Below are 24,442 nucleotides of genomic sequence, written 5' to 3' on the forward strand. Positions count from 1 at the left end.
CCGGATCAGCCGGGGCACAGAGCCAAACAAGAGAGTGAGGATTGCCCCTCGCCCGGCTGCCAAACCAACGCTCATTCTTTCAGGAGGCTGGGAGATTTGAATGCTCAGCCACAACTGGGCGTCTGCCCTTGCTGGCCCTAGCATGGGATGGACTGAAGACCACACAGCCAAGCTCACTTTCTTGGGGAGACTGGGACCCACAAGAGTAGGGATCACAGGGGGCCAAAGACATCATTTACCATGCTCTCTCCTCAGAGGCACAGGAGAGGGTTGGAAGCAGGGAGGGCATCACTGGGCCTGTTTGTATGTATCACATAAGGGGCTAACAGTAGCATTGCCCAGCAATTCCTGCTAAATCTCTCTCTCCATCTATCCATTCCGCAGCATTTTCAAAACTCCCACCAAGCAGTCAAGAGGTGCACCTGCTGAGGCAGTAACCAGGGCTGGGAGAAGGGACGGAGAAGGTGCCTGACCTGACCCAAACACCACACTGAGATCCAGCTCTGAAAACCAGCAGAGGGAGTCCAGTGAGGGCACCCTGTGCAGACATAGCCCAAAAGACACTTTCCTTCCCACTTTATCCTGTCCTGCTAGGATCAGCAGCGCAGCCACCGTTGCCCTTCATCCTGCTGGGGTAACGAGCCAATGTCTTCTTTGGAGTGCTTTGCAGAGCCAGTCTGAAGGGCCTGAGTTTGCATCACTCCTTCTGGGCCCTATCCCAGCAAAACCCCCTCTTGCTCTCATGACTGCATGGCTCTGCAAGGAGTGCACTAGAATGCCAGGATCAGGCCTATGTTGCCAGCTGCTCACTGCTCCCAGGCCCTGGCCCTTCCGTGGCGGTAATAAGATGGGGAAGCACTTCTAAGCATCCTGGGTGGGTGGGGATGGATCTGTCTGGCAGCAGCAGCAGCAGCATGCAGAGGCTTCTCAGTGCTGCCCAACAGACTCATCGGAGTAGAGAAACTCCAGAGTCAGCTCCTGCTGGCCCAGGGCTGAGGGGGAAAGGCAGGAGTTGATATGGTAGGCGGAGGCCGCAGGGACGCCACTGAAAGCTGCTAAATATGACCAGGTTAGCACTTTAGTCTTTAATGGCGGGTCACCATTAATAAACCCAGGGCCCCAGGGTGCAGTACAGAGCCTCTCTCCTCACCCGCCCTGAAATACTCATTTCATTAACTTTACTGTGTGAGAAGCTCGGCACCTTGCAGAAGGGGAGGCAGCCAGGAGGGCTCCAAGGGTTAACGACAAGATGTCTTATTAAAGTGCTGACCACTCTTCCTCTGCCTCAGTGCGGCAAGGGGAGGGGGGAAGGCAGACTGCACCTTTCCTCAGCGCCTTCCTCTTCTCACAGCTATCTCCTGCCTCACCCACCAGCTGTGCATGAGCTAACCCCAGGAGAATGCTCCAGTGCCCCGTGCCCTTCTCGGCATGGATAGCACCATGGATGTGAAGAAACCATGATCACAGAGACATCATCAAGCAGGCCGAGTTCACAGGTGGGACTCCTGCCTTCCAGTCTCAGCTCTGAAACTGACCTCTTTGCTGGCCCTTGGAAGGGTCACTTAACCTCACTATGCCTCAGTTTCCCCTTCAGGGCTAACCAGGGTGAGGGTCCCAGTGAGAGTGGAATGAACACGAGGTGACACCAAAGGGGTTACCATGGAGCCAGGCTGGGGTGACTGGGAGCAGAGCCTCTTGTAAAAAGAGCTTCCCAAACTCCAGAAGCCAACTTTTGCTCCTAGTGACACCAGCATAATGGCACTGTGGTAGCGGAGAACAGAATCTGGCCATTAATAAGAACAAGAATAACCACAGTGGGACAATGAATTCTGCGAGGTTACAACAGGTGGGGAGGGGTAGAATGTGCCCAGTAGCTTGATGCGTGTCACTGCTCCATCGCTGGGCTTCTTGTTCCATTGCCACTCCTGGTTCCGGTCTGTAGGATGCCTGTCATCCCAGCAGCAGCAGGAAGGATGGGGGAGGACAAGGTGAGCTGGAGGGCTTTGTTGTACCCAGCTGGCTGGTTTCCTGAGGGAGGCGCAAGGAGGGACAGACACCCCCAGCTGCCAAAATTCCCATCCCAAGTCTCTATTGATCTGCCCTACTTGGCAACTCATCTGCAGCCATCGTATGCAGAGCTGAATCAATACAACCTGGGCAGATAGGCCAGGAGAGGTGCTTCTGTGGGACAGCAGAGTCTTTGGACGGAGTGTTTTGGCTTTTAACGCTCTTGCTGAACAGAGGAAGAGAGGAGCTGGGAATGGGACTGAGGCTGAGTGCCTGCCAAGCTTTTCATTCTAGAGCAGGGTGAACTGCTGCGCATGAGGGGGTGACAGAGGAGGCACTGGGTATGCTTGCCCTGAAGCGTTAGCCCGAGTTATTAGCCAGGTACGCCCCTAACGCCCATCCTGTCCACACACAAAAGCTGTCCTCCCTGTTAAGCACTTCTCTGTTGGCTAGTCCACACTAATACACCTCTAGTTTGTCCCACAATTCTCCCCCTGTGCCCAGAAGGACAGACAAGTCTTCCCACAGTTCACTGGGAAAGGATCCTAGTGCAACACAAGCACCAGGGGAGATGCCCCCTGAAGTCCTAGTAACACACAGGCTACGTCTACACGTGCCCCAAACTTCGAAATGGCCACGCAAATGACCATTTTGAAGTTTACTAATGAAGCGCTGAAATGCATATTCAGAGCTTCATTAGCATGCGGGCTGCCGCGGCGCTTCAAAATTGACGCGCCTTGCCACCGCGCGGCGCGTCCAGACGGGGCTCCTTTTCGAAAGGACCCCGCCTACTTTGAAGTCCCCTTATTCCCATGAGCTCAATTTTGAAGCGCCGTGGCAGCCCGCATGCTAATGAAGCACTGAATATGCATTTCAGCGCTTCATTAGTAAACTTCGAAATGGCCATTTGCGTGGCCATTTCGAAGTTTGGGGCACATGTAGACACAGCCACAGAGGGGAAAGAAACACCAGGTAGGATCTGGTTTTGCAGTGAGGCTCTGCACAGCCAGGCGAGGGTGAGCTAGGTACTCGGAAGAGAGGGGTGCCAATCACACAGACTAACTCTGTGGCAGAAACATGCTCTCAATGACTGACACCCTTCCATCCACCCGCCACCCCCAAGCCGGCCAATCCCAATCCTGACAAAAGGAAATCAACGGGTCTGGAGAAAGAGAGCTTTCGGGGCGGGGCAGGTCTCAGACTGCCCTCAGCTTGTGCCAGGAAACAGATGACCTCTTCCTGCCTCTGAGGGTCTCGTCAAACCACTTCCCCTCCCTGCATGTGGAGACTGCCTCCTGAGGTTCAGACCAAGTCACTGGATCCATTTGTCAGGCTCAGAGGCACAGCCACTTGCCCATACTGCTTCAGGACTGAACCAAGCCTTCTGACACCAAGCGTCTGCTCTAACCACTAGGGAGTTTTGTTCCTGATTCTTATGCCAGCAGCGGCCCCTTTGGAAGAAGGCACCACAATCAGCGGGGACTAGGGGGCTCTGGGGAAGGCTGTGAGGTGAGGGTGTCTCTAGTGGTTGATGCATGGGCTCAGTAAAGCCAAGAGTCACTGGAAGGCTGCCTGTCCCCCTTAGAGCCGGCTGTGAGGGGGACGCTGCATTGGGCATCACCTCCAAACGTCCTTCACAGAGACATGGAGAGAGAGAGCAAGAGCGAGAATCTGCAGTTGTTCTGATGTTTCTCGCTAAGCAGAACAACTGTTGCAGTCCTTTTAGAATAAACCCGGCAACTGTTCCCAAAAGTGCTGCCCCCTCAGCCCCTGCCCTGAAAAAAACCCTAACGACCAGTCTCCAAAACACCAGCTTCTGAGTCAGGGTGAAAATGCTATTAACAAAAACATCACTCGGGGTGGGACACCTGCTTCCAGACAAGCAACTGGCTTGGCCCTCGATGGTTAGCATATTACATCAGGGCCCAAAAAGAGAACGGGGAAGGGAGGGAGAAAGGGAAAGAATGGAAAAGAACAGACAGACAGAGGGAAGGGAAGAGCCCAGGGGAGTGAGAGAGACAGGGAAGCAGGAGCAGTGAAAGAGTGTGAGGGGTGTTCTTGAGAGAGAATACAAGTGTAACTGTCCACAGCAGACTTGTACCTGGGACCGCTGGAGCTTAGAACTCTGACAGAGCCATTGTGTGTGTACAAAAGTGTGAGAACGTGCAAGAGTGGGAGTGCAGGTCTGTGAAAGAGAGAGAGAGAATGTGTGAGAGATAGAAAAGTGTGTGTGTGTGTGTGGGAAAATGAAAGAGTATGTACTGGGGGCAGGGGAGGCCTGAGCCTATGCCAGAGAAGGTGAGAGGAATAAAGGAGCGGGAAGAGAAGAGTGAGAAAGGGAAGAATAACACTCCAGAGAGAGAAAGTGTCTGGAAAAGTGTAAGAAGAAAAGAGGTGGGTGAAGGAAAGCCAAAAAAAGGGAACACATGAGCAACAGAAGAGAAAGGTTGAGAGAAGGCCAGAGGACAAGCTGGTGAGGGCAAACAGAGCCCAGGTGGGACGAATGGGCTGAACAGTCACTGTGAGGGACAGAAAGAGAAAGGACCGTGGAAGGGGACAGAAAAGAGAAAAAGAATCAAATAAATAAACAGCGGGGAGGGAGGAAAAGATGTCTATTAAAAACCTCAGTGCATAACACAAAATGTCAGGGTTTATAGCTTCATTCTTGGCATTGCTGGTACTGAGAACCCCACACAGAAATGTCACTGCTTGTCATGTTTAATCACCTGCTATTTGTTAACACCTTCACTGCCGGAATCTGCCCCTCAACCCCTTCCGGGCCTTCCATTTGGAGCACAAGTTGGAAATATCCCCCACTTCCCCAGGTTGTCTTTGGACTGTTATGACTGAGCCAAAGGAAGACCTGGGATACCTGTGGTGGTGGATGGGGGACCAGCAGGATGCTTGTGGTCCCAGGACAGACCCACAAGCCATATCAGGAGGGTGGCAGTACTACTTGTTTTCCAGCAATAGGTCTCAAAACTGTTCTGGCCTCTGCAAACTGGCTAATTCACTGGCTAACAGGGGTAATAACATGCGCAAGCACCAGGGGGTGCCACTGTTCAAAGAGAGACAAAACCTCCCGACACCAGAGGAGAGTGAAGGGACGCTTATAACAGAGGTCTATCCCACAAAAGCTCACCACCTAATAAATTATTTGTTAGTCTTTAAAGTGCTACTGGACTGCTTTTTTGTTTTTATAACAGAGGGCGAGGGGACCTATAGGAAGACCACATAAGTAAAAGAGGGAGTGGGACTTCAGGGTATAAGCACTAATAAGAGGGAGGGACAGGAGGGGGGTTGGATAAGCATAGGCCAGTCAGAGCAGAGCAACCTCAGCGTGCAAGTGCTAATGGGTGTAAGAGGTGACGGCTCAGGCATTTGCCTCTCTTTCCATCCAGAAATGGCCCAGTGCTCACGGCCCATTCATCTGCAGTGCTGAAAGACTAACAAAGATGTAGACATATACATAAATAAGTAACCTTCCCCCCACCCCCAACACCCACAAGTCTGGAATTCTCCAATCTGTTTGCTTGAACAGCAACTGTCAGATAAAAGCAAACATCCAAAGCCATTAAACGTAGTCACAGTTCCCTGCCGTGGCATCTGCGCTGCTGACTTTGCTTCAGCTCCTCTCTGCGTCTTTGACTTCAGGGGGTTATTTATTTATTTATTTCAAAGACTCCTGTTTTCCTCAGCATCCCCGTCTTCTTCACGGCTCGTCCTGCCGCTATCCATGCTCTCGCACGGCATCGCCGAGGAAATGATTCTGAAATTATCATTGGACAGCCGGCCCGGTCTGTCTCCTTCTACTCTCCAGTTAAAGGGAAGCCCCCACATCTCCTCCTCGGCAAAGTTCTCCAATGTAACTGGGATAAATGGTTTCTACAGTCTCTGGGCTTGCCCAAAGAGATCAACCACTCTGTCCCTCAAAATCTCATGGAATATAACAAAGCGTACTGAAGGGTCCTGAGTACAGCCAACGAGCCTCTGACCGCCATGAACTAACAACCTTCAGGGGATAGGAGAGTCCTAGGCTGGGCTCCTTCCAGGAGTGGGGAAGATTTACAGAGGAGCCTTTGCCCATTTGTTTTTTAACGCCTCCTGTTCCACCCACAGCCATACCTGCATAGCAGACCCAGGTGCATTAATGGGTGGTTTGCCTTCCTGGTGACTCCTGCTGTGGATCTGATCCAAGATGGCAAACTAGGTTTCTACTCGCATTTTTCATATTGAAATCCAAGATGTTGGTTAAGTACAGCTTCCCAGCCAGGTCCTGAGGGTCTGACCTGCTCTCTCCTTCTGCAGCAAGAATCACCCCGCCCTCTCCAGGGACATGCACTGGCTAGTGACTTCACTGGTCGGTTAATTCATAGCAGCAATGGCTGCAGCTGCTGGTCATCCCCAAACTACTCACTGATGATGCTGTCCTCCTGGCTCCATTCTTCACTGACCAGTCTGTGCTTATGGCTGAGGTAGAATCACTAAGGGCAAGTTCCCCTGAGCTTGATCTGTCAGAAAAGCAGCTTCTCCATCTGCTTCATGTTCCTGCTGGTGGAGTCACAAGGGTCATGGTAAAATTAGGGCACCTCAGATTGGGTCAGGGCTGGCTTGGGTTGGTTACAATGCGAAGTCCTCCGGGCCAGTTCCTGACTGCAAGTTCTCAGTCTGAGAGGCTTCCCTGCCCTTGCTCCCATTGGCTTTGATCTCTCTCTAAAAGCTGTGAATATCAAAGGGTCCACTCTGAAATTATCAATAAAAGCAGGCCCAAGATTTGGAAGAGGTTCCAGTCTGAATTCCTGAAACCAACCCTGCCTCTGTGGTTTGAGTTCCACATTGGATCTAAAACCCACCCGAAATTATCTGTCTTCACAAGAGTTTGACTGAAACCTCCAGAGAATACTACACAAAACACGGCATTGTCACACCCATGTTCTTGCCCTAGTTCGGCCTGAAACCTTAGCCTTATGCTAGAACTATCTCAGTTCTGAACCTGGCCTCCTTGAGCATCCACACAGAGATAACAACTATTTTTCTCATACATGAAGTATGATCAATATCATCGAAACAAGGCACAGGGACACTAAGGATTGCTCAGCTTAAACTCTACCTCTGCCCTACTGAAACTCCAGAGTTCAGTAGTTTGTTCTTTATCTCTGGTATCAAAGGAACTCTCCCTGACAAAAAACAATGGTCAGATAACAGGAGAAATAAGTCTGGATGGAACTCAGTAAGAATAAGGAACTTGTGCAAAGAGTGAGCAGAGTTTTCCTTCTGTTCTCTTGCTTGGAAATGAAGAGGATCCAAATCTGCAGCACATGGGGAGATGGACAAATGGACAAATTTTAAACAACAAACCAAAAATGGATCCCAAACACACACAGGGATGTGTTTGTTAAATGCAATCATGAAAAATGATGTGCCTCAGCTAGCAGAAACAATTAAGTAGAAACTGACACAACTTCTGTTTTCAAGGTGTAGAGTTCTCCCAGAACTTGATCTCCAGGTCCCCTGGGTCCCTTTGATGACCTGACTGAAGAGCAGAAATGTTCTCAGGGTGCAGCTGCAAGAATCTGTGGGCTCCAGTTTGCAGCTGTCATCAGTGATCAAGGCCACAAGAACAGTTGCCTAAAATCCATGTGCAGATTCTGGAGACTCATCTGGTTCCTTCCCCACCATTTTTCTCACTCTCAGACATTAATCAGAGGGAATTATATAGGGAGACAAAAAAACACACATACACCTCTTCAGTTAACACAACCTCCCAGTCCAGATCAGCCATGTCTAGAAATTGGCCCCAAACCAAAATCCCAGAGCCAAACACCCCCACAAGTTTGGGAACCCAAACTCCACATGAGATTTGAACTTTGCAGCTTAGGTCCAACTTCCGTAGCAATCAAAATTCTATCTCACCCAACTGCTCTTTGCCTCCTTTCAAAGAGTTTGCTGGGTCTCAGTCTAGTGCCAAGGAGAGAAGCATCCACATATCATCAGCATTCCCAGAGTCAGCCATCACAGGCGGCGTTACTGGCCGGGTCAGCAAGGAGGCCGTGATGTGCCTGAGCCTTGGGCACTGAGCAAGGCCACGCTGGAGGACTGGGGCAGCCTTCTGTGCTGCTGCCTATGCTCTCTCTGTTCCATGAACGGAGGCCTTCACTCTCCACAGCTGTTCATCTGGCATCTTTCCCCAGTACTAAATTCAACCTCAAAAGTGTAAAATAACTCCCCAACCAATTTGGGCTGAATTTTCTTCTCCGAGCACAACAGGTGCACCAGGAAAAACACACGCATGAGCAAGGGCCACTATGCACAGTGTTGGAAATGGGCTCTGGTGGGACCTTTTATGCCAGAGGAGAGAGGAGGAGGAAACTCAACAACAGGATTTCACAGCAGGTGAAATTCACCCATTTGCAAAGGAAGCCAGGAAAAGTATGTCCCACCTACAATCTATTTGGAGTCTGGAATGGTGCACAGGCTTTGTGACAGCCTTTTGCACACTGGTGAGTTGCACCCTTTGTGAACATAGGCTAGCAAGTGCTCCAAGAAGCCTGATTTCCAGAGAGCTGCTGCTCACCACTCCCTGAGACTTAGGGCCCATTAAAATACCTTGTGCAAGATGCCCAGTTCCCACTTTTAGCAACTGAGGCCAGTGTTTTGCCCATTTTTGTGACTATGTCCAATCTGGGTCGGTCTTTGGGAGTCCCCCCCATTCTTTTTCTTTCACAGCTTTTTACGGATTTCCCTCTTCTTCCCTCCCTCCCTCTCTCCCCTTCTCTCAAGGTCACACTGCTCGTTTGCACGTTGAATATTTACTCAGCAGCCCGGGTCCTTTCGCAGGCACTCACCACAAATATGCTTTCTGATAAAGTCGGGAGAAAGGAAACTATAAAACCCAAAACAAGCTCAGAAATAGAACAGCCCCAGCAGGGCGAGGCAGCAGAGTAAAATAATTCAGCAGAGAAAGTCAGCAAAGGAAACGCTCTCAGTTTGTTATTTTCTCCACATTTTCCCTGAGGTGTTCCTACCCACACCCCCCTTTGCCTGTTTGTTTTTCTGAACATTTTCATTCTGACATCAGGGCTGCGCAAACTCATTATGGAAGATGGTTCCGTTTAACTTCTTCTCACACAGGATGAAATTCATTCCCTGTGCAAAAGTTAGGGACCTTGTGTGCACAGACCTTCTGTGCTGATTCTCTGCAAAGGGCTGACCTACACACCCAGTGAGTATGTGAGTTCTCATTTCTCCAAGATGTAACCAAGCCCATTGCTCATAAATGAACTGAACAAAGCAACATGGAAATATATTGTATGGTATAATTCTGCCTTGCCCTGGGAACAGACAAAGTTCTATTCCTGCTCACCCTACTCGTGAGCAACTCAACTGAAGGATACCGTGTATCCATGTAACATGAATAAAGTGAGCAGGAAATGGCCCTAGATGACCCAATGAACCATTCTGATCTCGAACTTTTGGGTCTATTTATGATTTGATTCAACAGTCTGAACCATCTTGGCCATATGGCGCTTGTAAAATGACTCCACTGACCTCCCGTCTCATGCTTGTAGATCCCAGGGCCCCAGTACAATTCTGCTGAGTACTCAGCTTCTGTTGTTCCCAGTAGATGTTGCAAGCTTGAAAAACTCATGGTTGATTTCAATGGGATTGCTATTTGCCCAGTGCAGTGTGCTTTTGGAAACCCTAGCCCAAGTACTCCTATTGTCCAAGAGGGCTTTTTAATAATTTCTCAGTGGTATCATTTCCATCTTCCTCTGACAATCTAAAGGAGCACCTGGCTCTAATGTGAGAGGTGGAGCTCAGCACTGGCCCATTCACTAGCTATCTCCTCTCCCTCTCACGCTGTAATCTCACCTCGGCATCCGACCCCACAGGGAAACATATAGTGGGAAAGGATGGAGAGAAGGAACAGTAACAACAGGGCCCATGTGCCTTGCAATGGGTTTATTTGTGGGCATGGGCTTGCTTATACTGCCATTCATTTGTCAAATGTACAAGGGGCAATGGTAGTGATTTGAAATTCACATGCATTGCTGGGTCATGGTCTCCATCTCTAGGGGACTCACGTAGCCCACTCATGCCATTAACACAGGTGTAAATTTGGACAAACAACCAAAGTCAATGGAGTTATTTGGATTTACATCAGCAAATAACGTATCAAAAGCAACCGACCACTTCCCAAGGCCTGGTCACTTACACAGAGGGAGGTAGTGTGTCTTAACAAAAGTCCTGATCCTCTTGGCAAGCATGAGACATGCCACCCCTGTGAAATGAACTGCTCATGGCTGTTACACCCAGGATGGGTCCAATGATGCTTAAAATCCTCTCCTCTTTTTTTTCCACAGGGCCAAAGGCCCTTCCCTTGTTCTAATGATGACTGAGATTGCTGCTTCTCTGTGCCAGATCACAGTGGAGAAGTCAGCCAAGGATTCCCTCCACCATACTGCTTACGGAAGAAGACCATCCCCAACCATGTTGCCTAAACTCCAGAGTTTCCCTTGGATTTTCAGACATGAGTATTTCAACAGCCATGGATCTAAAGTCTGCTGCTACTCAGATTCACAGGCAAATGGCTCCCATCTGCTCACTTCCTGGCAGCCCGCATGCCTCAGCGGGGCAAGGGAAACAGGTCTCTGCTGGCTGTTTCCATGGTGTCTGACCTTCTCCTTTAGGCTGCAGTGTTCTGTCTTGGAGTGGTTCAAACCACTACTGTAACACTACCTGCTCTGTGGGCAGAGGTCAGTGGCAGTATAAGAGCAACCATATTGGGGAGGGTAGTTCAGTAGTTTGAACATAGGCCTGCTAAACCCAGGCTTGCGAGCTCAATCCTTGCAGAGGCCATTTAGGGGTCTGGGGCAAACAGATTAATTTAAAAAAAAAAACTGTCCGGAACGCTGCTTGGGCCCTGCCAAGGGGATTGGACTTGATAACCTCCCAAGCTCCCTTCCAGTTCTATAAGATGTGTATCTCCATTTATTATTATTACTGGAGTATTAATGATATTATTACAATCTGTAGTACTTCGAGCTACTGACAATACTGAAGGACCTGCACTCTTTGGGCAATCAAAAGTACTGTAATATCACTAACGAAACCAGAAATAAGTTGGTGATTGGTACTTGTGCAGCAGCACAATTGCAATACTTAATGTCTGACACTATATTAACTGCACTGTAACAAAATTATAACAACGTGTAGCATGACCAGCCCTTCACAGTACTGTAGTAGTGTAATCTGCAGTCCTCTCTGCTGCCTGTGGCACTGTAGGAAAAGTACTCTGAAGACCTTCCAACCAGTACTGTAGTAACATTACTCTGCTCTGGAACACTCCCAGCCACTTGCAGTGCTGCAGTAATGTTGCTCTAGACTGCCGGGGTGTGGATTAGTGCTGTAAAATATGGTAGTATTCTTTTTTTCCTGGCCAGATCTTTCCTGAGGCTGGGGGCTGGCCAGGGCACTGCTTGCCCTGAGTCCAGGCTCCCCACAGCCTGCTGTCTCCCTGGTGTGAACCCGTCTCATCTCACTGCGCTCCTGCTCGCCCCCACCCTGTCCTGCACATGGCTTTAATGTTTTTATTACCTGTTTGACTCGCTGCCTTATTGCTTCTCCCCTTAATGGGGCCGTAACCGTGGAAACGAGGAATAAACGGCCACCAGAAAATGAGATGATTAAACAGGTCACCCTGGCAAAACAAACTCTGTGCTCACAGAGCCCAGTGGTGTATGCAATGCCAGTTTTGGAAATACAGGGCTGGGCTGCTGAGAGCTTGTGTGAAGGGACACCACTCAGGCTGGAGACGTGGGACATTTTCTTTTAAACAATTGGAGATACACACCTGCTAGAACTGGAAAGAACCTTGGGAGGTCATCTAGTCCAGTCCCCTACCTTCTTGGCAGGAGCAAGCACCATCTCTGACACCTATTTGTCCAATCCCTAAATGACCTCCTCAAGGATTGAACTCAGAACCCTGGGTTTAGCAGGCCCATGCTCAAACCACTGAGCTATCCCTCCCCCAAAGCTATTAGGCTCCTCTCACAGAGATTTCTCCCTATCACAAACCATCAAACTTCCACATGAACAGTACAATTAACACTGGTGGGGGAGTTCCAGAATCTTCTCTCTTCTTGTATTACTGTAATGCCAACCGACCCAGGTTGCCAGCACCAGGGATTGAACCTGCGATCAGAGGGTCTAAAGCCCTGTGCTCTACTGCATGAGCTAAAAGCCCGTTGACTAAATTATTATTATATTGATTTGCCCCAGATCCTTAAATGGCCCCCTCCAGGCTTGAGCACACAATGCTCGGTTTAGGAGGCCAATGCTCAAACCACTGAGCTATCCCACCACCCTACTCAGGGATTGGGTTGTACACCTCTCAGGACTGGAGAAGCCATGTGTTCAGTGCTCACAGAGAGCAGGTTCCTGGGCAGGTCCTGCAGCAGGGGAAGTGGCTGGTGTGAATGTGAGCAGCCCAGCCTATAAACAAAGTCCTGGTCTGGGTTGGTTCAGAACAAGGCCTCAAAATACATACACCTGGCCCTCAGTCTCTGCCATGTCGCCATATTAATCTCCCCACAGGATTCAGATCCCTCCTGTTGCCCTCTTGCTTCTGGTTCCCTCAGACCTTGCCCCCCACTCCTACCCAGTGTCACTCTCCAATGGTTGCAATGGTGGGACACGTTCAGACAAGCGCAGAGAAAGCCGCAGACACTGATCCTGGATAGCAACGAACCAGGAACATGGTTGGGGACAGGGGTCTGTCCTCCTGTCATCGATTCACCTCCAGAGCCAGCTCAGAAACAGGCTTGTGTGTAGATCTTTTCTGAGACCCTTCACCGACCTTGCCTTCCTCCCCCTTCTACCTCTTCCTCCTCCTTGCTGTTGTTACTGGTTTTCTCTCTGTGCTGCCAGCCACAACTTCTGTAGGCACAGACAAGGGCATGAACACAAGATTTCAGGTCCCAGATTCTGATGATCAGACTGCAGCCATACTAGGAAAGTGGACAGGGCTGAGCCTTTGCCTAGGACCTACATCGGGGACATTCTGTGCCAGTTGTCTGCCAAATACCACCTGCCCACCCATGCATCCTTCTCTCTGTGAGAAGTTACTCAGCCTGAACTGGACTCCCTGTCCTAGTCTGCCACCCAGGTCACCTTGACCCGACAGAGGCATGGTTTACTAGGAGCAGACAATCTCAGGGTGTCTGGGCCTAGCAGTTAACAGGACAAAGCCATCTTCCTGGTGGCTTTCTGCAGCTTGTCAGGGTGCAACAGCGAAGGGGATGAGGCATACGCCCCGCTCCCCATGTAATTTGCCCCTCGGTGGAGGGTACAGTGGCAACATTTCAGGACAGAGGCTGTAGCTTCCTGCACATGCCTGGAGAGGACCTAGCACGCTGGAGAGCCACTGCAAAATGGAGAACTAATTAAGTACTCACAGAATTAAAACCCACCAAATAAATGATCATTATCCTGGCCTGAACCCTATTATTATTACTTACCGTGTTTATTACAGGCATGCCTGTGGCCCAGCTGAGATCAGAGCTCACCGTGCTGGCTGCTACACAGGCAGAGTAAGAGACAGATTCTGCCCCAACAAGTGCACAGTATAACTAGACAAGACAACCCTGGGCTGGGCCTGGGTGTGATACACACACACAGGGAACAGCTTCAATCATTGAGCTAGTGCCATGGGATTTGGTGATGTGTGAGGTGATCAGCTAAGCAGCAAAGGAAGGCCAGGAGCATACTGCCAGGAAGAAGAGGGAGCAGGGTGGGAGAATACGAGGGATGGGTACAGAGTGGGGCTGAGACAAAGCAGTTGTGAGGAAGTGAGTGGGAGAGGGCCGGAGTCCACAGCAGATCAGCACCACCCAGGCAACATCTGTCAGAATCATGGGAAAGGCTGATACGTCAAGAGCATCCCTTAGTCCCTGTTGAAATAGTGCCAGCAGCTGCTGGGGCAGAAGCATTCTCTGACTGGCTGCAATCTGCAAGCTCTTTCCTCAAGCCACAGGGGGCCAAGTGCCCCCCAAAGAGGTATCTAACCCACACACATCTCGGTCTATGGCGTGCTTGGGGGAGAGCTGGTCCCATTTTACCCCCTTCTCCCACTCAGTTCTGCAGTCCTAGACTTAGACTTAGTCATACCTGCAGCTCTAAGTATGACCCAACCTCTAACCCCAACAAGCCAGGGATGGCCTAACAGATCTTCTAAGCACAAGGAGCTCAGCTCACTCAGCCTACCAACATAGAGAAGGCTATGGGAAATCCCACCAAGGCTCCCCACGTAGCCACATCCTGGCTTCCAGGCCTAACCAGAACATTCACCCAAAGCCTCACCGAGCCAGCTTCAGTCCAGCCCAGAAGGGCTAGGAGTAAGCAAGAGTTTCTGTAGCCCCCCTACGCCACCCCACCATCATCCCAACTCTCACCTCAGCTGGAGAGGTTCTGGTCTCCAAATGCCCCAGCTCAGAGGCTGCATTTTTCCATATAAAACACTCTTGAAAATAAAACAGTGCAAACAGAAAGCAAACAAGCAATGTCACAAACCGTCCACCAAAGCAGTCGGGATCCTGCCAAAAATCTGCATCCCTGCCCTATCTGCCCCAGACCAGGAGCTCCCAGTTGCCAAAACTCCACAGGGAATGGACTCGCCGTGATAGAAATAACATCACTAGACTCTCACAAGCCCTCGGCTGTGGAACTGAGGAGAGGATTGCTTGGGGTGTTTGGGCCGGTGGCTTCTTTGAAAGAGGCTCATGGTTTACAGAAAGGAAAAGTTTAAAGGGCCCGCCTCTTCCTATCAATATGAGCGATATTTCAATAGTTGAGGGGGAAGTCACAGAACTCAGAAAGTCCTCTGACTGGGAGGAGTTTGGCCATCTGAACTCGGCCACGCTAAGGGGCGAGGAAGTGAACGAGAGAGTGAGGAGGTGGTGGAGGGGGAAGAGCAAAAGGGAAAGAGCATGAAGGAATCAAAACACAGGGAAAAGAGAGGGAGAATGACAGGAAGAGTATGGGAAAGAGACTGACCGAAACAGTGAGGCTGAACAGGACAGTGAGTGAAAAAGAGATGAAATGACAGAAGAGAGAGACACCACGACAAAGGAAAAGGGAGAGCAAAATGGGGGCTAGTAAAGGGTGGGAAAGAATAAGGAGGCAGGAGGGAGAGGTAGAGTGTGACAGCCAGCAAATGAGAGATAGCAAAGCAGCGTTATCCCAGCTCTGGAGGGGCCCGGACCCCAAGCCTTGGGAACTCCCCAGCCGCTTGCTGAGTTTCGCAAAGGGATAGGGAAGGCCCAGCACTACTTTGCATCCATTAAAAAATACTCAGCTGAAAGAACAAACCACCCCCTGTCCACACCCCCACAACTCCCTCCCACTCTGGGCACTCCCTGTGAACAGCTGCTCCTGCCTTTAGAACACACAGACAGTAATTACTCCAGGAGCTGTTTCCTTCCTCCTCTGCCTGCTGTGCTGGGGACCACTTTGAAACGAGCATGGGGAGGGGAGCTTCAAACAACCTTGCATCCCAACAAATCACCCAGCTGGAAGGAGGAGATGGGGGAGCCAGGAATGTGCTCAAGGAATTGCAGAGCTGGGGCAGGGTGTGAGAGGTTGTTCCTCAAAAAGCTGGGAATATCCCCACAGAATTACACAGCAGAAACAGGCCAGCAGGTGTCTCAAACTGCCATGCACGTGCCCACAAAATGACAGTCCAGGAAAGAGAGGCCTGGGATCTGGAGAAGCCAGGCCTGCTCTCAGTGGAGAAGAGGCATTGACAGGACCTCAAGAGAAAGGCACTCTCGTGCTCTGGGTCTCCAGGCAGGGAAGAGGAGAGCTCCCAAGGGTGGGTCAGTCCAAAGTGTGGATATGCACAGCCCTGGCTCTGGCAAACGCCTTGCAAAGAGGTGGAGCTGCTTTAATGAGAAGAAGCATTTATGACTCAGGCCTCAAAGGGATCAGGGCTTTTTTATTATTATTATTACTATTTTATTTTTCCATCATAAATTCTGCCTTAGGATGCCAGATCCCGCCAGGTTTTTCTGGAAATACCAGACGAGGACTCGTGGCACTGCCTGGATTTTGATGGTTTCCCAGGTTGGAAAGCAGCAGTGTATTCCACTTCCTCATTTTCCCTTGGCCCTGCCTATACCATTGGCAGCTGCTCTCCAGTGAATCCCAGGCCAGGGGGGTGCTGTCCCAGGAATCATCTCCATTTACTACTAACAAGTACAGTGACATCTTTCTCAACAGTAACAACCTCCTGGAACTTTGCCCCTTTCGTCCCAGGATCTCACAGGTCTTCCAAAGACCCCCTCAGCTGAAGCAATGAATGCTAAGGCACAGGAACAGAACAGGGAGCCTAGAGAGGACCCAAAGAGGCAGGAGAATCATGGGGATGAGAGCGGAGGAAGAGGTAGGATCTGCTCTGCCTTGGAGAACTGCATTCCTGGACCCAGCGACATGTTATTAATGCCCATACTATTGACAAGGAAACTGAGGCACAGAGCAAAGGGAAGTGGTGGGCCCAAGGCAGAAACAGAAGCCAAGTCTCCTGAGCCTCAGACTTTAACCACTAGGCCTCTCTCCCTCCTCAGTTTAAACAGTTGTTATGACTGTCTTCTCAGCAATTACCAGTGCTGTTACGAAGCCTCCCGCAGCCGAGAGAAGGAATTCAAAATAATCCAAGGGAGAGGGACTTCTGCCATTCTCAGCCTTTCTTCCTGAGACCCTCCCAGAATCCCTTTGGCTTCCTCTCTGGGGGGCAGCAAGATGGTCTCCATCACACCCTCTCCCCACCTGCATCCTCCTTCTGGTACTGTGCAGTTTGACACTCCCCTTTTGTGCTTGGTGCCTTGCAGGTGATGAGGCAGAGATGAGGCAGTGGGAGCAGGGTTCCTTAGCTCTGAATCTCCTTTAGTGCCACCTATAATGAATGTGCCCCAGTCTCCTCTGGGCTGGAAGGGTACCTGCCTCCTTTCGAACATGGCTGACTGGAACAAGTAAATTGCAGCAGGGAAGAATTTAACAGGCCAGGTTTCTGGGTGGTTTAAAGTTCTCTCCCACACCCCAAGACACTCGCATGTGACACAGACCCTTGTGGTGCTGACAAAGACCAGGACTCAGGCTCTGACACAGACTCCTTCATAACTTCAGAGGACTCTGGTCTCAGGGCAACTCAGGAGCCTATATCACAAAAGCCACCAGCACTATTACTACCTCTCTTGGGAGCAACAAAGCAGAGGCCAAGGAGCAAATGGCCCCAGAGGGCTGAGCTCCCCTTTTATCAAGCCAGCCAGCCTTGAGGCACACTGGCGCACCCAGCAGAGTAAAGAGGAATCTCACATTATGCAGGCCATGCAGGGCCTGTCCAATGGGTAAAGAGATGTATTTGGCGTCCAGGGCTTTGAAGCTTGTGCCATTCATACACAGGCAAAACTAGAACACTGAAGCACCAACCACTTCGGAAACAAAATCAGAGAAGAGCGCTTAGCACAAGTGCAAGCGTGCAAGAGTATGTAACAGGGATTGTGTATAGAACCTGGGGGTGTATATCTGGGCAGTGTGGTTGTGAGGAGTCTGCAGGATGTGTCTGGAGCTGGGCTTTATGTATACGTGTGCAGCATGGCTAGGTGTTTAAAAGAGCATGGCAGATTGTGTCCATAGGAGATACAGGTGTGTGGGTGTGTGCATGCACGCAGCATGTGTCCAAGGCAGGTGTGTATGCACGCAGCAAGGCTCTGTGCGTGTGTGTGTGTGCACGCGCACACAAGAATGTATAGTGTGTGCGTATGTGTGCAGCATGGCTGGGGGTGTGCACACATCGATGGGTTCCACTTGTCCCCAGACACACCTGTGCAGATCTTTACTTTTTCACTTCCTTTCACAAGGGCTTTGCCAAAACCACCCCACTCAGAAATCTCACAAGTGGCCACCAGTGAATCATCATTTCACACCCAACACTGGCAATGGGGGATCCAAATTCCCCACCGGGCCAGGAGTGCTCAGAGGGGCTGTGGGCACTCAGGTCAGCAGGTGAATTGCGCCCAGTGCTTCCTTTGCCTTCCCCTCCTCCCCTTCCCCTCTTGCTCTCTCACCAGGTGGTAGGTGTTGCTCAGCTTTCCTGCTCAGCATGAACCTGCCCCAGGACGGGAAGCTCCAAGCAGTTCCTCACCTCAGGAACATTTCGTGTTTGTGGTTTTCAGCAGCTGACAACTGCTCTGCTCTGTACCTGGTGCCTGAGCCAGGACCCCGGTCCCCAAATCTGACCACACAAGATGAGGTTGAGAAACCTCAATGGTCCGTAGGAAATAGACTCTAAAGAGGGACATGCTCTAACCTGGTGAATTGTATGTTTACGTTTCTGAATGGCTGGCAGGGAAGCATCCCGTAGTGGAAAAGCCCTACCAGATCCCACTGCTACTTCCCGTACCTGTGTGTCCACATGGAAAGGGAGTCTCCTGAGAAACAGGAGGAAGGGCCATCCTGGGTCAGTGAGATGCAGGAGAGATGGGGCAGGAGTGAGGGTCTCAGTTGTGGAGTCAGAGCCAATGAGCCCAAAGGAGGGAGGAAAAGAGCATGGAATGGAACAATATGCTCGCACCCATTCAGCACCCGCTCTGCCCAACCAACACACCTCTGCGCTCATCTGGTCCAGCACTGCTTCCGGCCAGAATGCCAGCCCTAGCCCTGCACCAGCCAGCATGTGGGCCCAGCTCTGCACAGCTCTGGTCCAGCCCTGCACCCATGCAGCATGCTGGTCTCACCTATACTCATCCAACGTGCAGCAAGTGTATGCTCCTGTTCATTGGCATGCTGCCTTAGCCCAGCCCTCTACCCATCTAGCCCCCGGGTTTTCCTACCCAGACTGGTCCTGTGCTTCTCCAGGCCTCACTTCCTCATATGGCTCATTCAGTCTCACCCCATTCTCCCCATCCATCTGGCCCAGCCCTTTGCCTCTCCCTCCCTTGACTGAGCCTTGAATCATCCATTGCCACACCACCCTACACCCACTGAGTGCCCCCTTGTGCATCCAGCCTGGCCACAGTTCCCCAAGACAGATGTTTCTGGCAGCTCTATAGCTCCCAGTTCATGTTTCTGACTTGTATGGTCAGAGTCAGAAGTTAGTAAGTTCGTTCTCCTGTCTCTAGTGCCCCTCCCAGCCCCATGCGCCATACTGCTCTGGGATAAGCAGCAGGGTCCTGGTCTGACGGGGCTTTCAATCCTCAAAATGGATTTTACCTGTTTCTGAAAGCCTTTTTCCCCCCACTCCCACGTCGCTTTCTCTCCAGGGAAATCAGTCTAAAAGGGGCTAATGGAACAATGTCCCTCTCTCATTCTCTCTCTTTTTTTTATTAGCATTTGTGGAATTTATTCCCAAACTCTCCTAATCTTTCGTACACAACCATTTGATTTGCATAACCCAGCCCCCTCTCATAAAAACTGGCTGCTAGTTTAATTAAAAAATGTAAATTTGCTGTCATCTCGGGGCCTGGTGAATTAGGATGACATTGGCATTTTTTATTGCCAAAGACGTCCAAATTGATCCAGTCCATGTTAAACCAGGAGGGACAGTACCATGTGGAACACTGGGGTGTGAGTTTTGGCTCTCCTGTCCCCAAATAAAATACCCTGTGCCCCCTCTCTAGCTGATAAAGTCAGATCAAGACATGGATTGTCCCAAATCACCTTTGGATTGGCCATTAAGTTGGCTAAGTCTTTTTGGTGATGGCACACCTGTGAACTGACTCCTGGTGGGAAATCCACCACCCTAATATATATATCAAAAACCACAAAATATTTCTGTGGATGAAGAGAAGCAATGGGCTGGAGAAGGGAGGGAGGAGGAAAAAGGAACCAGACCGCTTCCCAAATTCCCAAGCCATGCTCTCTGCACTAGCTTGTTACTTCCCAGACATTTTTGGCCAACTTTTGAGTGTGAAAACTCAACAGACAGCCATTCCACAGCTCAGATTTACTTTTTGACGGCAGAAAGTGAGTCAAAAGTAGGCCCAAGACACGTGGGCAACCCAGCTGCTATGGAAATCTGCAAGAGTTTATCAGAACTGATTAGAGCATGAAAGTCCTGTTGTAGAATTCTACCCGCTCAGCCAAGAAGCAAAACAAATTGCAGAAAGATTCCCACTTGCATGGCTTTCCCCAAATTGCTGGGCAGCAGACAGGAGAGAAGGGCATATAGCTCAGGGAACCAAATAAAGAGAGACTAAAGGTTCGAAAATTAACTAACAAATGCTTACGCCCTTGAGCTTGGGTATCTGTGTTGATCACACCCACTTCTAGACTGTGTTCTCTATATGTGTAATAGGCACTTTTATTTATTTTTTTTACAGTGGAAGGATATAGTACATTGCCTGTTCATACACACCCTAGTTGTTTTTCTTTTTTTCCCTTAAATGCTGTTTAAAATTCAATAGCTGTAGTCTAAAAGCAACAAGTGTGGTGTCCCCGCCTGAGGGGATATTTCTACATTTATTTTAAAACAGAATTTTAACGCAATGAAAGTTCAAAACTATCTCCAACATGAAAATAGGATGTAGCCAACTATCTCAGTATTAACATCTCCCCTCTCCCCAAAGCACCTGGACTTCTTGGCTACGTCTACACGTGCACGCTACATCGAAATAGCTAATTTCGAAGTAGCGACATCGAAATAAGCTATTTCGATGAATAACGTCTACACGTCCTCCAGGGCCGGCAACGTCGATGTTCAACTTCGACGTTGCTCAGCCCAACATCGAAATAGGCGCAGCGAGGGAACGTCTACACGCCAAAGTAGCACACATCGAAATAAGGGAGCCAGGCACAGCTGCAGACAGGGTCACGGGGCAGACTCAACAGCAAGTCGCTCCCTTAAAGGGCCCCTCCCAGACACACTTTCATTAAACAGTGCAAGATACACAGAGCCAACAACTAGTTGCAGACCCTGTATATGCAGCACGGACCCCCAGCTGCAGCAGCAGCAGCCAGAAGCCCTGGGCTAAGGGCTGCTGCACACGGTGACCACAGAGCCCCGCAAGGGCTGGAGAGAGAGTATCTCTCAACCCCCCAGCTGATGGCCGCCATGGAGGACCCCGCTATTTCGATGTTGCGGGACGCGGATCGTCTACACGTCCCTACTTCGATGTTGAACGTCAAAGTAGGGCGCTATTCCCATCCCCTCATGGGGTTAGCGACTTCGACGTCTCGCCGCCTAACGTCGATTTCAACTTCGAAATAGCGCCCAACACGTGTAGCCGCGACGGGCGCTATTTCGAAGTTACTGCCGCTACTTCGAAGTAGCGTGCACGTGTAGACGCAGCTCTTGTGCTCAGTCTGAGTGCAGTTCCTGTCATCTTGTACCGAGTTTGATCAGATGAAGGGAGAGTTCCAGGAAAAGTGATCGGATTTCAAACTGCCTGGGATATTTAAAATTAGACTCCTAGACAATCACAGCCATACACCAGCCCCAGTTGGATCAGTTGGCCTGGAAGATCTTTCCCACCTTTAACTTCTATGGAAGTTTCTGAACCCTAGAGGGGCCAATAGAAGGACCAGACTTCCACACTTTATATACTGGGTGGGTCCCCATGGACTTCCCTCTAAGAGACAGGAGAGAATTCAAGCCACAATGACTGAGGGAGGTAAGTTGGGCCCCAAGAAGATAATGCTAGTAGTAGTGATTATGGGACAGGTTTTTACCCTGTGATCACAGAAGATGATTTCATCCACGTGCAGACTGTAATGCTGACCAAGACAGAACTTCAGATCCCCATTTCCATAGTTTATCAGTACCCTGGGCCACAGTAGAGAGTGTGGATGGACTGTGTTACCTGCAAGCACTGTGAGAACGACCATGCATGTGGTACATGTGGCTGACTGAGGAGAGGCTATTTGTCCCATCTCGTGCATCCCAACAGTGCAGACCCAATGGCAGTTCCCATGGAAACGAGGATGGGACAGGAAGGAAGAAGCCCAGGACAAAGCGTTAATTATTGGAGAAGCTGGTTGACTCTGAACCTGAGGGTGTGTTTGACACTGATTGGCTGACAGGGTAGAGCTCCAACCATTAGAAGGCATTACCTCTTCACGAAGGGGAGTTTAAATAGAGAAAGGTCCTGAAGCAGGCCAACTATGGTCATAAACACCTGGCAAAACTACTGTTACATCACCAGTTTTGACATTTCTACAGTTCCTGGATATAAGGATATGGGGGAATCATTGTTTATTTCTCTTGATATTATCCGCCCTCCTAGAATTTGCCACATCCTTAACACTTCTCCTGCCCACTCAGCCTCCCAGCTACTTGCTCTACTAAAGAGAGACAAAGCAAATGCCCAGGCCTGGGCCAATCAAGATCTCAAATCTAGGTGTGTTAGTCCTTCCTGCTCTTTTTTGATTCGTAGCATTATTAAAAAAAAAAAATAGCAACTTTATCCTTTTGAAGCTAAATACCAGAGTTCAAAGTTCAGGCCAGTCAATCATCAACCAGTTTATTATGGTCTTATCCCTTGTAAAAACATATTACAATAATGATCCTATTGATGGCAAGATCGCCAGTGCTAGCTGGTTTGGCCCACGTCAGTGTTCCCTGTAAGCTGAGCATTTGGGTGGTCACCCCGGATAGATTCAGGTGCTGCCCAGCTGATCTGCAGAGCACCCACAGCATCCGCAGCTGGCAGCCTGTGTTTCTATTGGTAGTGCACATTGAGATGTCTTGGTGCACATAGTAAAATTAATTCCACCCACGGATGGAAAAAAAAATAGAGGGCACCGTGCCGATGTCGTCATTTAGGTTTGAACTGGGGAGAGGGGTGTTCAATTGAGAAGGAAGGTGTTTACCTTTCCAGTAGGACTGGGTCAAAAAAGACTACACTGGAGCCCCATATAGTGGGCAATGGGACCCGAGGGATTACTGGCAAATTCCAAACCTGCCTGCACTGACCCCACAGTCAGGGCTGTGAAATCCAAGCCTGATGCCTACCCCAGGCCTGACAACACAATGTATCCAGCCTGTCACCAAACCCCGTGCTGAAATCACACCCCAGCCATCACACTGGGCCGTGAGATCTCAACCCTAAACCGACCCCGCCCAGACAGTGGGCCTTAAATCCAACCCGTGCCCCAGCCTGACAACAGGCCAAGAGCCCCAGACACCCTGCCAGCCCAACACCAGGACTAAAACCAGAGACTGGGCTACAACATTTACTACAAAAAACACAGTCAGTCCAGATATTGGGCCCTGTCATCTGAAACCAAAACCATCAAGGAGGGGACCTGCCATCCCTCCTCCCAGAGCCTCCACACCTCACACAGAAAGCACAAAAACAAACCCTTCCCAGATGTGCCCAGGTGAAAAAAAAAAAAAAGACTCATTACATGTAATAAGCATCCTCTTCATCTGACACTACCTTGTCCCAAATAAATTAAATTCCTTTTCATTTAGACAGCGCAGAAACCTGACAAGCAACCTTTACCAACAAGACGCTGGAGCTTAGAAGGGGGAAACAAAATTAAAGAAAAACCAACCCACTTGACATACATGCTTATATATACATAAACGCAGAATAATTGCAAAATCTTCATAAACTTCTCCTCCGCCACATACACACTCGGTATCATCCTCCTTCTACCCCACTTGTGTGTCCCTCCTCCCCTCCCCAAGCCCGGAGTTTCTCTCAATGACAGCCTCTCAAATAATAATGTAAACAGCTCTGGATTTGAAATCTACCGGGAGAAAGAGATCGAAGCAGTCCCCCACCCCTTTACTTCATCTACCGAGAGAGGGGAAGGAGGAAGCAACTTCCGTAAAACAACCGAAAGAAAAGTGAAAGAGCCTGAGAGTCCCCACCTTGGGCTGTACCTGGGAGACAAGCACCCTGATTCTGAGCTGCTTCCCCCAAACTCTCACAAGCTTCCACACATCTAAAGCTTATTGAGTTACCTCCAGGGAAGGAGAATTTCCCTCCCCTCTCGTACCCCTCCCCCCATCAGAGTGACAAGTCACCCCTCCACACACATACATCATGGGCACCTTCCACTTTCCCAGCACTGGCTTTGGGACGTAAAAAAGTTTCTTTTCCCTCTGCCCCCACTCCAAACAGGGGAAAAAAGAAAGCGAAATTAAAATCCCCCCACCCCCTTCTGAAGGCCACCCAAAGCTGATCAGCTGTGCCTGGGTAGTTTATTAAACTAAAAGAGAAACTATTTATAGCCGAACCAGCCCCATCGGTCGCACCCGCAGGAAAGAGAGCGAGAGAAGAGACACAGGCAGTGGGAGGAAGAAATGAGAAAATAAAACAAGAGAGCGGCACTGGGCAAGGAAGAACGAATGAAAGAATGGAAGAAAAAGGGGAGGGTAAAGATTAGACAGGCACAGAAGGGGCTTTCAGTGTGTGTGTGCAAACTGAAAGAA

At 49.9% G+C, this 24,442-nt stretch overlaps 1 protein-coding gene across 9 annotated transcripts in view; it reads right to left on the reverse strand.

Moving 5' to 3' along the window:
- Positions 1-24,442, reverse strand: part of CASZ1 (castor zinc finger 1) — a 265,607-nt gene that overhangs the window by 100,120 nt on the left and 141,045 nt on the right. The window lies entirely within an intron of this gene.

This window comes from Carettochelys insculpta, chromosome 23, assembly GCF_033958435.1.
Source record: "Carettochelys insculpta isolate YL-2023 chromosome 23, ASM3395843v1, whole genome shotgun sequence".
NCBI classification, from domain to species: domain Eukaryota; kingdom Metazoa; phylum Chordata; order Testudines; family Carettochelyidae; genus Carettochelys; species Carettochelys insculpta.